We start from the raw sequence: 19,173 nt of genomic DNA on the forward strand, positions 1-19,173 counted from the left end.
CAAAGCGACAACAACCCGACCATAGAGCAGACAACAGCCGAAGGCCACCAATGGGTCTTCAATGTAGCGACAAACTCCCGCACCCGTTGGTGTCCTTAAGCTGGCCCCTTAAAAAATATGTATACTAGTACAGTGATAATGGACGTCATACTAAACTCCGAATTATACACAAGAAACGAAAATTAAAAATCATACAAGACTAACAAAGGCCAGAGGCTCCTGACTTGGGACAGGCGCAAAATAGCGGCGGTATTAAACATGTTTATGAGATCTCGACCCTCCCCCTATACCTCCAGCCAATCTAGAAAAGTAAATGCATAACAATACGCACATTAAAATGCAGTTCACGAGAAGTCCGAGTCCGATGTCAGAAGATGTAACAAAAGAAAATAAATAAATTGACAATAATACATAAATAACAACAGACTACTAGCAGTTAACTGACATGCCAGCTCCAGACCTCAAATAAACTGATTGAAAGATTATGTCTTCATCATACGAATATTAGGTACAATCCCTCCCATTAACGGTTTAGTATCATACTATCTTCAAATATATGAGAAGAACATAACCCGTGTCATGCCAACAACTGTTTAAATAAATGTGTTTAGTTCCAAGGCAAAGACCCTATAAGTGAATCAATATTAAAGCCAAAATATGCAATCTTTAATGAACCTGACAACAGAATCGTAACTATATCCCTTCTTAAGAAGTCTGTTCAAAGGTTTTTTAAGCTTTTGAGGTAAATACTGACATTTTTTTGCTTTGTAAAGAATATTACCATAGAAGATTGGATGTGAAATGCATGAACGTATAAGATGTCTGCATTTTGAGTTATATTTACGAATTATTTCCTTATACCGATGATAAAATTTAGTAAATGATTTGACTAGTTTGTGATATCGAAAACCCTGGTGTAATAATTTTTTAGTAATACATAAATTTCTCTGGCTAAAATCTAATACGTTGTTACATAAACGAGCAAATCGAACAAGTTTAGATATATAAACACCATAAGATGTTGACAAGGGAACGTCACCATCTGAAAATGGATAATTAAAGATAGGAAATGAAAAATCATCTCTTTTATCATTAATTTTTGTATAAAGCTTCCCGTTAATGAAATAGATATCAAGATCGAGGAAAGGGCAGTGGTCATTGTTAGTATTAGCTTTATTTAAAGTAAGTTCAACAGGATAAATTTCTGTAGTATACATACTGAAGTCGTCATTATTGAGAGCCAATAAATCATCCAAATATCTAAAAGTATTGTTAAATTTTTGTATCAAATGTACGTTGTTTCGATGGGTCTCGGGATTTTAGGGATGTTATTTTTTTCTTAATAAGAATATGAGGCAAAGTGGTATATAGGATGGAAAAATCAAAAATTTGAACAGATTCAAAATCACCAATATATGCATGCAATTTATCAAGTACTTCTAACGAGTTTTTGACACTCCAAAAGTAATTAATTCCACTATTTTCAAAGGCCTTATTTGAACAATTTATTATCATGTTTTTTATTGTACCAAGTGGTCTAGTAAGTGGAAGAGACAATTTAGTAGTGGAACAATAACTTGAAGATGAAATAAATCTATATTTGTAAGGTTTTTTGTGTAGCTTCGGAAGTCAGTACATAGTTGGGACTTTCATTGTATTTGGTTCTGCTTGTAAAGAAGTACTTAAAATTTGTGTATGTTACAGATGTCGTTTTTTTTTTAAATGAAGTCAGTTGGAATGTTGTTGAATTCGTGATATGCATACATTTTCCTTTACATGACTTGCTGAAAAATAATCAATTAAACCATCAATGGAATAATGATTTTGAATTTGAAATCTAAATCGCATCTTCAAATAATACCAACGCATTTAGTTGAAATGCAGATTAGTTGACATTTAACAGATTTGTGTAAAAGCTTTTACGGATTGCTATACCTTTTGGACCTTTTGGATTATAGCTCTTCATCTTTTATATAAGCTTTGGATTTCAAATATTTTGGGCACGAGCATCACTGAAGAGACATGTATTGTCGAAATGCGCATCTGGTGCAAGAAAATTGATACTGTTAAATTTATTAGACGGAAATGGTCTTGTTAGAACTATCTTTTTTATTTCACTACAAATATATTTGAACATCTTCTTTTCATTTATCCGATAGTTATCATGGTTATGGAATCCCCGATGTAATAATCGAATATTGGTACTAGGAACAAAAAGAAGATTGATTTCAACTCAAAGTTATTATATGTGGTGGTAAAAGGAAACCTGTTATGATATATTATTGCAGAATCTATAAATGTCCAAAGAAACTTTTCAATATTAAACGATGGTTAATGTAATCACCGTCATGCAAGGGAGTCACAGTGTCGAAAACAAATCAGCTGTCATTTTTTTTCAGATTTGTAATTTTTACATATTTATAAAAAAAAATATTATCCGAAAAGTGATATAATTATTTATTAACTCTGCGACTAAAAAGTAATTGTTTGTCCTGAAAATGCATGAAATAATCAAATGGGCTAACAAAAAATAAAAAGAACCCTATGTAACGACGAAAACAAACAAATGGAATTTAGAATTTTTTGGTACGTGTGTGTATTCTTGGAATTCAACCCGACTTAAGTTTTACTAAATCAACAGTATGCATTGTTCTCTCCGGAATGTTTTCTCATCGTCCGTTAGAGTTTTAAGTTTTCTGTTTTTTTCTATTTTTTTCTGACAGCTAGATTAAAATAATTTTATTATGAGAAAAATGTAACATGTAATCCAAACTGAATGATTAGAACTTCTCCAGTGGTCCTACTGTTATGTTGATAATATTTCTTCGCTAAATAATCAAAAAATCTCTAAATATACTGGTGACATTTACCCAAAGGAACTTAGATAATGTTAATCTAATATAAACTTAGAACTTCTCCAGTGGTCCTACTGTTATGTTGATGATATGTCTTCGCTAAATAATCAAAAATTCTCTAAATATACTGGTGACATTTACCCAAAGGAACTTAGATAATGTTATTCTAATATAAACAGTAACAAATGTCCTATCCTAGATTCATATATTTCAGTTTTGCACAAGAAACTATAAACAATACATCACAAATGTGTCCATGTGATGCAGATGATGCCCCCGCTTTCAAATCACGTATAAGGCTTACATGTAACGTATAAGGGGCATTACTCAAGACCAGTGAAAGTGACGCCACTCAAATTCGAACTTGATCTGTATTTTGCGGTGAAAATCATTTAACAATAATAAACCGCTGTTTAAAAGTCATACATCGATTACTTTGGATTCATTCATTTTCGTGGCTACCAATTTTCGTGGATTGAGGAAAATATGCACTTTCGTGGATGTTATTTTCGTGGTTTTCCAAAAGTCTGCATATATTCATCTAGCAAATTTGTAATTCGTTGAATATTTCAATTTGTGGTTTTCCTGTTCCCACGAAATCCGCGAACCTTGGTATCGAACGAATAATTATGAATCCACATTTAGAGAAAACAAATCCGGGTCACAAACTTAGTACGAGGGAAAGCCATCAACTATAATAGGAAAAACAACGGAACAACATAAACACTGAACTGCAGCAAAAACAAACCTCAATATACATAGAAACGGACTATTTGATACCAACTGACACATTCCTTGACTTGGTACAGGACATTTTAAGAAAAAATGGTGGGTTGAACCTAGTTTTATGGCTAGTCAAACTTCCCGCATATAAGGCAATGTTAAAAAAAAACGCTGAAATGACAACACCTCGTAAGAGGACATTTGGTTGAAGCAATCTAAAGTTAGCGAACGGAACTCAATTTAGAGACGTACGTTCGAACGGAGAAGGGTAACACATAATGCCCACACAGGTATCGGCGGGGCAGAGAAATTAAAAACAAGAAAAATGATTTTTCTTTCCCTTATATATTTTTTTTCTTTTTTGGACAGTGATGTCCCTTTGGTCTCATCGGTTTGTGTTTATATGTATAATATTGATATTGCTTATCGAGTCTGCAAATTTAGATACGATCCGGGTCACCTTATCGATTTTTTAAATAAACACTGCAATGATATCTTTAAATATTGTTCTTATTGGTATGAGTATTTATATACTTGTCATCAACAAAATTGTATTGCTGTACAGATATATACATATTTATGGTCCGAAACTCTGTCGATACCTCCATCATAGCATTTTAAAAGGTGGTTGGTCATGTTTTTCTCGTTGATAAATGAGTATTCATGCGTTGTCATAGGCTTTGACCTCGCTTTCAATAACTCAGATCTGTACTTTGTGGTTTTGTTTTGTTAAAGTGGATCCATCTGGTAACTGCTTTTTCAACGGATTTCGATGGTTTGTTCTTGTGTTGTAAGACCCCCGTCCCAGATTAAGGGGTGTTTAACTCGACTTCAACGGAGTTTGATTTTGACACTATACTAACTGACCTGTGCATCTCTAACAAAAAATGGTCTTATTTTAGTACACTCATTAATGGATGTTATATTTTCTGTTATGATATTATTATGAATTCGCCTTTTCAGAAGCAAAAGAACTTTGGGAAATCTCATTGTTCGTACACCAAAATGAAAATAAAGTGACGCCATTGGTTGAATTCTGTTGTTTACGACATTTTAAACCAATCACAATGTTTTGGTGTACGTTTTTGAAAATATAACCCAGAATGCATTAGATTTTGAAACGGCGAATTGTTGAGGATACGTAAATGAGTTAGCAAACCAACTGGATAAAGAATCAATTCACAACTTACGGTCTTCGAAAATAAACTGGAGTTCTATGGAGTAAGCCGGACTCTGCATTTCATCGTGTCTAAGCTAGTTGTGATTAAGGGGAAAACAATTGCTGTTGATTCGTTTTTTTTTGTTTTTTTATATATACTAGTTAACGTGGATTAAAGACAAATTTTGATTTCAGGAATATTTTATTTCGTGGTTTAGTTAGAGTATCCCGACATGCTTGTTGAAAATGTATACTTCGTTGAGTATTTAAACTTGTGATTGGTCTATAACTACGAAATTTACTAAAATTATAACCCAAAAAATAATTATCGATCCACAGTATTAATTATCTATCAAGATGGTAATTTTTTTACTGACATGCATTTCAAAATTTAAATAGCGAACAACGTTTCACAAGATTCCTGATTTGCAAAAGTCACGTGCAAAAGTATCATTCGGAATTATTTTGTATTAATTGAAGATATTCAGCTTTACTTCTGTGTTTTGTTGTAAAGTTTTAGTCATCTAAATATCTTTCAGTTTTTTTTTATCGTGTTGGTTATACATTGATGTATATCAAAACAACTTTATAACTGATGTTTTGTTGTATTCCTTATTATCCAGGGTATACGCTTTGTTTTCCTTATAATCATGAAATGTAGTTCTCTTTATAAATCTCTTATGGAAATATTATCCATTTATTTTTGATATTGCAAACTTGATAATGATAGTTCGTTCGGATATGTTATTTCAAACAAATGTTTACTGAGACATTAAGTTTTGCTTATGAATAATTGAATGTACAATCTGTTTTGTTTCATAGATGTTTTCAAAAATAAGGTTTTTGTCTAGTGGTTTGTCAATTAGCATCATTAATAAATGAAAAAAAATCAGTATCAGTCCTACGTAAATCACAGAGAGGAAAAGATAAAAATAATTTGGGAGGATTTTATCAGATTTGTTCATGGCAGTAATAATTGCTAAGATTTATAATGTTGAAAAGTTAACGCGACGTTAAATATTGAATCTCGCATGAACGGGTTGGTGCATAACAGGAGATCGTTATTATACGTTTTAGGTAAATTCAGTTGGGTATAGACCAAGCATTACATGTAGACGCGTGCAAAAAGTTAACGCGGCGTTAACTCTCGTGCATTTCATATAAACGCCGCGTTAACGCGAAAAAGGCGCGTCTTCGAATTTTGTTCATAGTAAACGGGCGTTTACTTCCGCGTTTATGTGAAAGTGGCGAGTCTTCTGTGCTTTTTTGTTTGATTACTACTGCATGGTGGGTTACACTAATGACTGAACTTATGATAGAAGAATGATAGGACAAACATCTTAGATTTGAACTATAATAAAATTTCATTATCTTATGTTTAGATATTAAAAAAAAACGGAAAAATATTTTCTAAGCTTGCGAAAACGTGACCTGATCAACGTTGACAATGACCGGACCAATATCGACAATGACAGGACCAAGTGAAAGTGCTTATTATATACCTTTTTTTTTATAAAATAATTCATCTCAAATTTGAAATATAATAAGCCTGATAATTGTGTACTTTTTATACCTCAGAATGAATTGTAAGACATGAATGTGAAAAATTTTAAGTTTAGAATTGAAAAAAATTGTTGTGTCATCAACATATAGTGCCAATATTATCCATTTTGTTAGAATATTATACAACGGTATTGTAATTCTGTTTGTTTTTACCCTAAGGATGAATAGTTTTACACAAATTATAAAAGTATATGGTTACTTATATTTATGTCGATAACAACAAAAAGTGACAATATTTTTTTTTTATTAATGTTCTTGTACTAGACAATAATAATAATAAATAATTAATTACTTTTTCTACCTCAGAATAGATTGTTAGACATCAAAGTGAGGAAATTAAAGTTTGAAATTGCAAAATGTATTGTCGCATCAATGTAAGATATCATTATTTTAACTTTTGTAAAAATAATAAATTACATCATTAAAATCCTATTCTTTTGGTACTAAATGATGGACATTTTTACACAAAGTGAGAGCTCTTACGGTAAATTATATGAATAACGGTAAAAAATAAAAATTGCAAATATTTCTTTTTATATAATTCAAGTTTGCACCATTGTACTAGCGCGATGAGTTCTCTTTTTATACCTTAGAATGGATTGTATGACATAAAAGGAAGGGAATTATTTCGGCGATTTTTCTTTATAAAAACAATTCCTTATGTCTGCATGGATAAACAGATTTAATAAAATCTGAGTAGCCAAAAAACCTGATTTCTGATGTAATGAAAATCTCAAATCTTATGTTACTATAGCTTAACACACATAAAACAGTTTTATATAATATTTCGCTCATGCAAAAGCCCACTAGAACTATTAAACATAAAATGGCACAAATGGAAACTAGCGACTTGCAAAACACGTGTGATGACAAACAGGTCACATTTGACTTGAGCATAAAATCCGTGTGGTACTGGCAAAGGGCATTGCTGTTGAGATATTATATTGATTTAGGAAAATTTCCAAACGTAAATGTGAAATGGTCAAGACTATGAAAAATCATCCAAAATACTCAATTTACATGACGAAGAACGACCATTCGAAGAAAAGACCCCCTTCCAGTCTCTCAACAAATCTGCAGTGAAAGTATTCCACCACAATACCAAACTCATCACAATAACTATCTACTATTCAACCAAAAAATGCCGTGTACAAGGGAACTCTTGTCAAAAATTGGTAGAAAAAGAATTCTTTGATTTAAAAGAATGCATAAACAACTGTATAAAGGAGGTTAACTCCAAGATAAATATTGACAATGTCATTCGACAACTTCAAAACTCAAACATTCCTATAGAAGCTGAACATAATGAAAATGAGGAAACAACCCCTAAACAAATTGGGGAAACAACCCCTGAACAAATAGATGAGAGCTCTGATGAATCCCTCCGACCTCAAAATGACAAAAACAATAATGAAAACATAAAACAAAACAATAACTTGACCAATACATGTACCATGAAGACAGAAAGTGAAAATCAACATGTTTTATATGCCTTTCATTCATTGGAAAACAAATTGATAGACTGCCATTTACAATACAGTGAAAAAATAGACCATCTGGCAACGCTGATCATAATAATGGTAGAAAAACTAATATTACAGGCTAAGGAACAGGAAGAAATTAGAAACAAAAATATGGAGTTTAGTAAAATCAACAAAAGGCTTGCAAATATTGAAGATTATGTAAACAAAAATTCTATTGATATAGCCAGAGCAACTAGCACCATAGATGTAAGTGTCTCTGATATTAGAAATCCTGCATATAATAAGGAACAACCTGAAAAATTAAGTAAAATTCAAGATACTCTTACAAAAGTGGAAACACTTTGTGCAATTGTAACAACAAATACAGTTGAAGATCAACAAAAAGAGAAAAAAAAACGAACATATGACAAACCTAGCACAAATCAAAGTCATGAACAAAGTACAACTGGAAGTAAACGGAGACGAGACAATTTTCAAGTCACAGAAATCTTGACCAAGATCAGAGTAAGAATAACCCAGAAGAGACCCACCAAATTAACTTATTGATTGTAGGCTCATCAGTGGTGAAAGATCTGCGAAAAAATTAGAATATATAGATACAAGAAAACCAATATTACTACTCTGCACGATAAAACCATTCGGGGTGCAAGTGAATTTCTATTAGCAGGAAAGCTTAAAGCAGACAACATTGCTTTTCAAGTCGGATCAAACGACCTAGAAGATACTACACCTGAGGACGTGGCTAAAAATATGGAAAGACATATATTAAATACACAGAGACTTGTCCCATGGAGCAACATCATAATAAATGCTATATTGCCTCGATTTTATAGAAACGCACATTCAAGCAAAACTTATGAATAAAAAAGAACCAAATGTAACAACATTCTTTCAAATCTATGTAATAAATATAGTCTTAAATTTGTCAAACATGAACATTTCGTATCATTTCACTTCACAGATGGCATCCATTTAAATCATAATGAAAGTATCCTACTATATGTAAGAAATTTAAACATGTAGTTAACCCACTACTAGGAGTAATAAATGATCAACAGAACTTTGAAAATCATCAAATTCCTAGGCAACGTATCAACAGTTCCGTAGAGAAAATGGTAATCACTTCTACAAACGTCCAAATCGATACGATGATGAAAACCATCAAAGTAATACTTACATGTATGACAATAACAATCATTTTTATGAAAGAGAAACAAATCACCAAAAGGCTACACATGACTAACACAACAATTATTATCGAAGTTATGACGACAATTTAAACAATAATGGCATAACCATGAGACTACTCAAACTAGCACTTAAAGGTTGGAAATAGAAATTATTAACGTTGCTATGAATTCACATTTAAAATTTGAAATTGTTTACACATTCTGTTTACTTATAATTAATGGAACTACAAGTTATATCAATTTTATTAATAAAATTATACTGATATTATAATTTTTAATTGACCTAGATAAGGTCTTGATATTTTACTCAACAACACACATGCTGAAAAATGTACACACATGTAACATATGACATGCTCATCAATTGTATTATTCTAATTTCTGAAACAAATAGAGTTATCTTTCTTTGTATAGCTAAAACATGAATACTATAATGTGAATATTTCGTTTTCTGTTTTTTTTTCTGTTTTTTTTTTATATATATATTATATAGGAACAAATTGATAGGGTTGTTGTCTACCAGTATATACATAATATAATCACCCACCAATATATATCGTTTTGTCAATCAAACATTTTAAATAATGAAAGTAATATCTCAGGTGAAAATAGATGTACTTAGCAATTACAGACTTCAGTATTTCGCCTACCTTTTTTTTCTTGTTAAGATCAAATTATATATTTTCAATGTATTGTTTAAGGTCGGAAGACAACTTGTTATTTGAAATGAAGTCACATTGTAATATTCGGTTTTTGTGTTGTTTTGTATTGTATTATGCTTTGTAATAGGAGTTTGTTTCCAAAATTTTGAATCGTTCTGTCAGGTAATATGTAGTACGTTTTGTTTTGCCAGTTTCTTTAGTTTTCTACGTTTCAACTATCTTAAATTCTTGTTATTACAATTCTTACTTCTTGAAATGTCAAACGCCTTGTCGAAGTTTGTTGTTTTAATAATATGTAAAGAATTGGTTAATATCTTTCAATTTAGCCATTTTTTAGAAAATCAAATATCCATACACAGCGAAAAGATAAATTGATGTATACAATAAACTCATCATAGATACCAGGATTGAAATTTTGTATTTTCTCCAGACGCGCATTTCGTCTTCAAAAAGACTCATTGATCAGTGACGCTCGAATCAAGAAATATTTAATAGGCCAAATAAAGTATGAAGTTGAAGAGCATGAGGACTAAAAATTCCCAAAAAATTTCCCAAATACAGATAAGGGAATTTATTCCTGAGGTAGAATCAATAGATGGATAGGAAATATTAAAGTGGTAGTACACATAGTATGTTAAACTATATCTTTTTTTTTTCATTTGAAAGTCTTTGTGTCTTAAGTATGTTTTATGAAACAGAGTGAAATATTTAAATGAAATCATGTTTCCTCAGAATATTTTCACTGTCAAGCGACTTCAAATTACCTTAAATTAATGCAATAATTAACCAAAATTAAAGGTTCGAATAGGATAAATTCGTTTATTACGTACTGTATGTTTTATGCATTTAACATGTACATGCATGCATAAGCATCAATGACAGGGAACGCACTAATACACCAAACAAGTCAGAAATAAAAACATCAACGTACTCTTGTCACCCAAATGTACAACTTAGACCCTAGAAGTCATTATTGTCTTTCGTAGATTTTATACTTATATTTCTTTTTAACAAACCTATGACAAATATGACAAATCTTCTTTTCTAATTGAATAGTTGACTATTTCAGCAAGGAACACATTCATCATAGATAACAAGTTTGTACGTCAGACCCACGTTTCGTCTACAAAAGACTCATCATTGACACTCGAAAAAACAAATTTAAAATTGTCAAATTTAACAAGAAGTAAAAGTACATTAAAGACCTAGAATTTCGAAAGGTTTTGCCAAATACAAGAAAGATAATTTATTCCTTGGGAGTAAGCACTTGCTTGTCAGTTGAATACTTAAATAGTTTTTTTAATCAGATGAACGTTTTTTTTACATGAAAGTCTGAAGAATAAATATTGGTATCCTCCTACAAAAAAATGTCCAATCAGATCAAAACACATATCATATGTCCATGCTTGCAAGGATCTACAAACGCTCCGTTCTACTTTCTGTTTAAAAAAAAAAAACTTTTGAAGTTTTCGTTTTTTTTAGGATTTATATTAATTCAATAATTTGAAAGCTGAAATTTCTGTGGCTGTTGAGATAATTACTAAAACACATATTAATACGAAGTGAAAGATCATTGTAAGTAAAGCTTGGACACAATATAACACTGTATTGTAATCTGATTGAATATGGAATTAAAGCACAACACACGCCTATTTTTCTAAAGCCCGACGTATATGATATTGTATTTTGTACTGGTGCCACATTATATTTATCATGTGTTATTTTAAAAACAATATATTTTAAATCATTCCATTCTATTACTATGCCTCTGAATAATAAACTTCCTTTGCACTATTTTCAACCTGTAATTCAATGCATTACTACTTCCCTACCTACTTTTTTCAAATTATCTATTTGTTGTCAAGCCACATGATTATACACTATATACATAATACTCATTCTTACTTTTGAAATCGTAGAATCCAGTCTCAGATTGAGAACCTGGTTATATGCAATTTCTGAACAATATTAAAAAATAAAATGGATTTATTTGTCTGGGGTCTAATAAAAATAATGTGACAATGACGATAACAACTATTAAAAAAAAGATTTAAAAAAAGATTTATTATCAAATTGAAATGCGTGTAAATACGACGATGGAAGTTTTTAACGACCTTTACTGGCTATACAGCCCTTGGTCGGTCGGTAATATAAATACATGGAAAAAAAGAGTCTTTTTTAGTCTACCATACGGTATTGGTATTCTCATTGGTAAAGGCCATACGGTTGCCTATAATTGCTTTCAACCACTTCATTTGAACTATGGTGGACAGTTTTCTCCTTATTTTTATATCTATTCATTTCGCCCGTGTTACATATTCTATCTGTCTAAGGGAAACAACTGAAACAATGTTTTTGCTTTGGTTTTTAAAATGTGATCCATATCTTGGAGAAATGTAGGCTTGAGAGCGCTAACATTGCAGTTTTGTATATAATGCATATATCCACGAGTCATAGCTCTATTACAATAGATGATAGGCATTGATTTTAGAACTTGTCCGAACCATTGCTGATAGAAACTTTTAATATAAATCTCATAGATTTCTAGAAAGAATTTAACGTGTGAGATCGCGTACAATGTATTTTTTTTATAAACTTTCTATTTCTAAAAGATTTTGCTCTGTTTTTTTCTGTTTCAAAGTATTCAACATGAGCATGCGAGTTTTCAATCTGAAGATACATAGTTATGATAGTGTTTTAACGTCATTAAGTGTATGTTTACTTGTTTCTGTTTGAATGTCTTTTGATCGGGTTAAGCCATTTCAATTGATATTTAATAGTGTTTCTTTTTTTATGTTGTAATGTAACACTGCTGTGTAAGGTTAAGTTAAAGATTGTCATCTGTTAAGACGTTCAAAGTCCCTGCACTTGTATGCACCTGTCCTTAGTCAGGAGCCAGTTATTCAGTGGTTGTCGTTTGTTGATGTGGTTCATAGGTGTTTATCGTTTCTCGTTTTTTATATAAGTTAGACCGTTGGTTTTCCCGTTTAAATAATAATTTACACTAGTCATTGTGGGGCCCTTTTAGCTTACTGTTCGGTCTTAGCCAAGGCTCCGTTATAATTGTTAAATTTTTTGACTTATATGGAGAGTTGTCCAATTGGCACTCAAACCACATCTTCTTATTTATATCAATTAGTTGGTTCAGGAAATAACGTTCACATCGGTATATCGAAGGCTGGTAGGGAGTCTCTGTGTTCCTTTTAAGAAGCCTGCGAATTGATTATATATCTCCAAGTTGATATGATTTTTCAATTTTGGAATCTTTCGGTAATGGATTTGTGGGTCATTCGTCCACAACCCTCCAATATGCGTCTAAGAATCTGGTAACTTGGTAAGCTTTTGTCCCATTTCTGTTGGCTCAATACCTTCTGAAATCTTTTTATTTTGCGGTTAGAACATTGTTATTGGTCGAAAGTTCTAATTCCAATCTACCGTTTGTCTCCTCCTGAACTTTTACCATGTACACGATGACCTTATTGTTCTGTTTATTGCCCTTTTTGTCGAAGAGCATGTCCATACCATGGTCTCGCCTAATTTAGGTAATTGCGACTGGGACAATGCCTTCTGGCTTTCGAATACGTTTTGGTGGAAACTTGATAAACCCATGTCAAGCAGTGAAGGAATGCAGTTCAGTGGTTGTCCTGAGGTCAGGGTGCGGTGCTTAAAACTTCGATGTTTTTCCCCTCTCGTCGGCGTCCATTTCTTAGTATCGACAATACAAATGCTTTTGACATCTGTACAAGCATTATATTAAATTTTATATTTTTAAATAGTGTATTTCGTTGTAAGATTTATTTACAAACATATTGATTATCATCCTAGTTACCAGGCAAAAAAAGTAGTACGCCAGAGTGGCGTGTCTTCTACAAATGACACACCAGTGTCGCTCGAATACAAATGTAAAAAGGGTTAAATAAAGTACGAATCACAAAAGCATTGAGGATCCAAAAATTCGAAATGTTTTGCCGCATATAGCTAAGGTGTCATATTCTTAGGATACAAAATACTTACTATTTGACAAATTCAAAGTTTTAATTAAATCGATTGTTTTATATTTACACCATATCAATGATACTATATTAAAAATGTGTAGGCATTTGGTATTTGTTGTCAAAATTATTGTATTTTAAACTTGATTTGTACTTTTTCCAGTGATATTTTCAATCTATGTTGTTTTTGTAGGGCTTTTTGAACGAGGGTGAGTGTTTCATTTTTCATAGTTTTCTGATGAATTTAAAGTTGGTTTCTTTTATAGAAGATCGATACTTTACATTAGAAAGAAAGTAATAAAAACGAAATTTATCATTATTTGACAAAACTTAACAGTGCTGAATGTGCATGATTCATCACTAGTTCTTTTAAACTTTAAAAAAAAAAAATCGAAATTACACATCAATTTAAATTCCCTTTCATATTGTTATTATTGATCCGTTTTTGTAATTATAAGACAAAACTGTTAGTTAATGATCCTACAGACATACAAATGTATACATCAGATACTAACCGTTTCAATTATTTTTTTAAAAAGAACATCAATCAATTTTAAGAAATAATTGACTTTAGAATAAAAAAGGAAGAAGTTATCTTTCAAAACATTACTTATTGGTGAATCTTTCGATACGCTGTTGTAAAGAATTGTAGCATTGCGTAATAAGAAAATGATTTCTACAATTTAAAACTCGACTTCAATAAAGTGTGTTATGCTCGGTGCTTTATTATTAGAAAGGACGCCATATTAACTTACCTGGATTCTAAAATCAATGTACCTCTTTAACTAAAATGATCTTCTGTTATTGAAAAATGAGGACAAAATCAATATAGAAAGAGCAAAATTTATAGAAAAAGGGTTTTTCATATGATAAATACTTTAAACTAACGAAAGTAACATCAGTTGGCTAATTGTCAAAGTACACACATTGATGAATGTTATATTTTCAGTATTGATAAAAATGATTACGAATTCGCCGTTTCAGAATATAATGCGTTCTGAAATATATTTTCAAAATCGTAAATCAGAATGATGAGATTGGCTTACAGCGTCCCAAACAATTGAAATTCAGCCAAAGACATGACGTCGTTTTGTATTTTGGGGAATGAGCAATGAAATTACCACGAATGCATTAAAATCTGAAACGCCAACTTGTTGAGGATACGTCAATGTGATAGTAAACCAACTGCATAAAGAATCAACACACAATTTAAGGTCTTTCAAAATAAACTGGAGTTCTATGGAGTAAACCGGGCTCTGAATTTCATCGTGTCTAAGCTAATTGTGATTAAGTAAAAAAACAATTGCTGTTGATTCATATTTGTTTGTGGATACTATTTTTCGTAGATTGAAGATTTCTTGAATATTTTACTTCGTGGGTTTTCCAAAATCGCCCTTATAATCCTGTTAAAAATGTATATTTCTTTTAGTATCAAAATTTGTAATTGGCATCACTAGTAGCCCGATTTCAGTCTGAAACGGTCATTTTGGTCTGATCACATCTTGATTGACTGGATTTACCGCTAGAGAAATTCGTCCAGATATTTCAGATCGTTAAGTCGCCGTTCGGATCGATAGCCTCATCAGGTAAATCAGTTTGTTAAGACATGTCAAGACGCAAAAGACTGAATCGTCTAGCGGGTTGTTTAGACCCGTTAAGACCGTGTCAGACTAAAACAGACCATGGATACAAAATTACGTTCAAAATGTTCAGACCCTGTTTAGATCCGTTCAGTATACCGGTTTGATAACACGAGTTGCGCCCCTTCTACTCGATAATGCATTTTAGATTAATATGTATATATGTTTTTCAATATTAGGATTTGTTTGAAGTATATTTTTATTATTTAAAAAAAAAATAATCTTCTGTTGATTCTTTATTTCGTTCTTGTTTTGTCGAGGAACTAATAAATTATTCGTCTATATATGTTGTTTATTTTTTAATAAATGTTAGTTTATATAAATATATATTGGTAATTAAATGCAAGGACGTATGTTAATTGTATACACACCAGAATGTATGCCATAAACCTTAAAATGTTGTGAACACCGGTGAAAATGTTTTTCGTATTTGAAGATTAGTAACGGAAAATCCTAAACGTAACCTAAAAAAGTTAAGGATCCACAGAAATGCAGCGGAGGCAAATTAACACATGCATATTTTTGTTTTATGTATGAGATTTGCTTTAATTCGTTTTCTGTTGATATATGTCCTAGTTAACCGTTGAAGCTGTTGCTATTTGTTTGCATGTTTATTTATTTTAGTGCGATTTACTCTATTTAAGTTGGAAAAAAATATTTCCGACATCCGGAAATTCGAAAAAAGACTTCTCGGATCCCGAAACCTGATCATCATAACTACATTCATTCAGTCTCTGTCGGGACGGTGCTAAAGTATCACCGTATAGAAATTTTTATTCAAACAATGTATCCTTATAATATTTATTTTCTAATCCATATGATAGGTATATTGTACTTAGTATAGTACTTAGTATATATATACATATGGCGTTAATTTGAACAAAATCTGTTTTAGTTAAAATGGTCGAGTTCGTTGGCACGTGCTAGTAATCAACCGGGTCAACAGGTAACAAAATCAATGATCCGTAACGTAAGAAAGTACATGCCTATTATATATTACAATTACTCTCATCATCATTCTTAATAGAAAGGTGCCGTAGGGCTAAACGTTAATAAAGAATTAATGAATTTTTGTATACACGTATTAATGATGTCTGGTCGTCAGTTTTCAATATACATGCTTATGTTTCAAGTTTTTAAATTGAGCAAAAAAACATGAACTGTTCGGAAGTTTGTTAAGTATTCAAAAGAAACTTTTCGCTTCTCTACTTATATAGTTTAGAGAGTATTCCTTTAAATTGTGTCAGTTAAATAAAGTAGTGTGTATGTGTATTCTATTTATTTTGCTAATTGTATCATTATAATATACATTTTGTATTTCACTACTATATATGCTTTAAGTTGTAGTGTGATTGATTGTTGGTAGTTTAAAGTCCAGTGGCAAATATTTCATGCATTGTCAGGACCAGCTGTAAGTTAAAGACATATATGGAACTCATCGGTGTAGTTTTCACGTGTTATAATAGATAACAGAATAATTAATTTCTAAAATATCGTAACATAAAGGAGGCAAGGCGCATGGATTACCCGCACTTATCAGTTCTTTTCCCTGTTTTGTCTTAAAAAAATAATGTTATTTTTTTTTTTTTTTTTTTTTTTTATGTTTATATAATTTACGATAACTGCGGTGTATACGCGCTGTCAGACGAAAGAAACAAAACAAAGAAAATAACTTTAAATTTGCAATATTAGTGAAAATAAATACAGGCATAACTTTCATAATTTATTTTAACGTTATTTTCAATAAATTTTAAATCCTCGTTTTAACACCTATTTGAGGCACGTATTTATGGTTATATTTCCATATGTCCATGGTCTATCCCAGACGTAAAATTTTAAAAAGTGATAATACTTTTTTTTAAAGATTTTACTTTTAATTGTTCTCTTGATTAAAACACACTCGGGAATAGCAAGACAGTTTACCAAAAGAGAAGTGGGAATTTTACTGATTTTTTTTTATCATATACTAGTATATTTCTGATAGTTTTTCCGACCTCTCCACCTATTTTCAAACTTGAAAGGAGACCTCTTTCATCCGCGGCACGAGTCTGGAACATGTACAAATGGCAGTTGCAAGTAATAGCTATATAAATATAAAAGAGAAGATGTGGTATGATTGCGAATGAGACAACTGTCCACAAGAAACCAAAATTACACAGACATTAACAACTATATGTCACCGTACGGCCGTCAACAATGAGCAAAGCCCATACCGCAAAGTCAGCTATAAAATGCATTTCAAAGATACTATAATTAGAATAAAAGGTTATAGAGTATAACGTACTTACAACATATGTCATCTTGTAGAATGTGATTTCACAAATATATTATTTTCAAATTCGCAGTCTTAGTCAACGTAAAATCGGTTACACACATTTTTCATGCTATAAATCCATTTCAACAATATCATTTCAAACACACACTAGCTTGCCTTTTCATTAATTTAAATAATACAAATTCAGCTAAATTTTGTTTATTCCCATCAACAGAGAAATCTCACACTTATCCTAGACGTTAATAATACTCATGCACTTCAATTTTATTAAACAATTTATTGATACGGATGACAACGCTTTAAAAATACGGTTACATCAGGGTGTAAAAAACGGAAATTTGTTTTAATTTGAATTCAAAGATAGATTAAACGGTAGCTTTAATAGTGAAATGTACTATTTTTTGGAGACTCGCCTAAATGTATGTTGCATAGATGTATTTGACCCCAACAATTTTATTTAGATCATGCTGTAAATTATATTTATAAAACCATTCATTTGTAAATTCCGCATATATCTACTCACTGTTTGAATATAGAAACTTATCGATTTTATAATATTGAGACATATCCGAGATTTTGTAATATGTGTGATAAACAAGAAATTGAAGATGAATATCATTTTCTTTTAGTATGTGAAAAGTATAATGAACTTCGAAAGAAATTTATCAAACCATATTGTTGGAGGAAACCGTCGAATCATAAACTTTTAAGACGATCAATGCATTTAAATGGGGACATATAGTTGGAGGAACTCGTCCCTTTTTTTGTTGCTCATGCATTGATCTTCCAAAAAGGGAGGGGGGGGGGTCCAATCACAGGAACATTTTTTTACAAGCCCAAATTCTTACTTTGCCTTTGAACAAGTTACTGTGCAAGAATGTTGTGTATTAGAACGTCGATTCATACCTGTATGCACAAATGTAACAAATGTAAACATTTTTCCTTCGAACTCTTGGCCGGATCAATGATTATTCTCATGTCCGATAGGCATGTTTTAAAATATCATTCATTTCTACTCACCAATGGTAATTTCCAGCTCAGCTAATATTGTGCTGTAGTGTCCATCTACCATGTCAACGATTTTGTGTAAAATAAATTTGCCATTTGAAGATGCCGACATGCGATAAGTAAAGAGGGTACGGTAACGTTAAATCGTTTACGGGCGTATTTCCGTGTTTAATCAAACTTGTCAGATTTGATTAATTATCGTCGGAAAATGTCCCTCATGGGTATAGTAATTCAAATTAAACCAGCTTTACTATGATGTATGCATGTAATATATATAACCTGGTCTTTAAATGTACTTCAGGTACACTGGCCTTTTTCTGCTATAATAATCAAAATTTATCTTTTAACGAAGTCTTTTGGTATGTAATATTTTTTTTTATGAAAGGCTCTCGAATTATAGACTTATTAAAAAATAAAGATGAAAAGTCAAACGCATGAGTCTGGCAAAAATGAACGGACAATGGCATGACAGTAAACGGAAAACGAGAAAAGACATAGATTCTAGTTATATATATATATTTTTTTTCCCTGCCTCAAATTTACTCAAATGCAATTTATATAGCCAACATTAAAAGATAAATGAGAATGCATTCATTTACAATATTAAAAAATGTTACATCTT

Source organism: Mytilus trossulus, chromosome 9 (genome assembly GCF_036588685.1).
Source record: "Mytilus trossulus isolate FHL-02 chromosome 9, PNRI_Mtr1.1.1.hap1, whole genome shotgun sequence".
NCBI classification, from domain to species: Eukaryota; Metazoa; Mollusca; class Bivalvia; order Mytilida; family Mytilidae; genus Mytilus; species Mytilus trossulus.